The following is a 1,885-nucleotide window of genomic DNA, read 5'->3' as shown; positions in this document are numbered from 1 at the left end:
GCCGCCTTATGAAGCGTTGTATGGAAGGAAATGTAGGTCCCCTACATATTGGGACGAGGTTGGTGAGCGCAAATTAATTGGCCTAAAGCTGGTTCAACAAACAAAGGAAAAGGTAGAAATGATTCGAAAAAGATTAGTTGCAGCTCAAGATCGACAAATGAAGTACGCAAATCAAGAACAAAAAGATATGCAATTTGAACCTGGAGATAAAGTCTTGCTAAAGATATCTCCTTGGAAAGGTTTAACTCGATTCGAAAGAAAGGGAAGTTGAGTCCTAGGTATATTGGACCATTTGAAGTACTGCGACGAGTTGGGAAAGTGGCATATGAATTAGCGCTACCTCCGCAAATGCAAGATCTACACAATGTATTTCATGTATCTCTTCTACAGAAGTATAATGCTGATGTGAGCCATGTGATCGAATTGGAACCAGTAGAAATTCAACCGGATTTATCATATGTGGAACAACCAGTTTGAATCTTAGACCGAAAGAAGAGGACACTTAGAAATAAAGTTGTACCTCTAGTCAGAGTGTTGTGGAGAAATCCACTAGTAGAAGAATCAACTTGGGAATTAGAAAGTGAAATGAAAGAAAAGTATCCCCGTCTATTTGCCTAGACTAGATTCTGGGGACAGAATCCTTTTAAGGAGGGTAGATTGTGACGACTGAGAATTTTGCGATGTGTTTAAGTCAATAAAGTGTGATTTATGTGAAGTGACTATACTTATGTGATTAAGTGTTGATTAATTGTCTTTACTGTATATTAGAATCTAGGAGCGTAAGTAAAAGCGTTCCAATTTAAAGAGTCAGCTTAGGAGTTAAGCTGTGTTGTCGGGCCGTCAGGTAAAACAGGACCAGTCCTAATAAGGGTTTAAAGTATATAAAATGTGAAATATGCATGATTGTGTGAAATGAATGTTTAAATGAAGTATTGCGTCCTAGTGACGTGTCGGTCGATAATGATAATGAGAAGCGTAATTGAAACGCTGAGCGCCAGGCCGTCAGGCAGAACGTGACCCGGAACGCGTAAAAAGGAATAATATTAAAGAAGGATAATTTCTATGATCAAACATGAGTTGTGATGTATTCATATGTGTGTTTGTCTGTCTGTACGCATGATTATGTGATCTGTTGATATTTTTATGGATTTAAGAGAATTATTTGATTTAGATAAAGGTTTATTTAACCTTCGTGCATTTTTATAAAATTATCTGAGTAAGATAACTGCATGAGATTTGTTCTGTTATCTTCGTAATAATCATATAGACTTTCTAAAAATGATGGACGGATTTATTTGGTGATCGTTGCATTTTAAATTATTTTTTTATGTGATAAAGTGTTATTATTAGCACAAACTTGTAAAAATCATATAAAATTAACCGTACGCTCAAAATCTTATTATGAGTAATGGTTGGAAAGCTAATTTCGAGATTCACGTTTTAAAATTATCATTTGTATCAAATTCATCTTTTCCGAGAGAGATATTTGCAGATCAAATTCATTTTCTTTTAAGAATAAAAAGTGAATCAGAAACGAGATAATCCAATTACCATACTACCCTTCCCTTGGTAGTATATAATCCCACCCACCTCCTCTTTTCTTTCTTTTTACCCGAGCTTCTCTCTTCTCTTTCTTTTTCTCTCATTTCTTCACCCCTCGCGGGATTTCTCTCTCTCCCACTCTCGGTACACTCTCTCTCTTCAATCTCTCACTTGTTCTTCAATCTTTTTTGGTTATAGAACCATGATTGTGTGAGATTTTGTGTTATCTACCTATCATACATGCATGTCACTATCTTCCAGTTTTTGAGAAAAACCAAAGTTGGATTTGGTGGTTTTGAATTCGGTTTTCATGGAAACAAAAGGGCTTTGATTCTGGAATGAT

This window comes from Apium graveolens, chromosome 6 (assembly GCF_009905375.1).
Source record: "Apium graveolens cultivar Ventura chromosome 6, ASM990537v1, whole genome shotgun sequence".
In the NCBI taxonomy this organism is placed as follows: Eukaryota; Viridiplantae; Streptophyta; class Magnoliopsida; order Apiales; family Apiaceae; genus Apium; species Apium graveolens.
Note: the sequence above shows the minus strand (reverse complement) of the source record.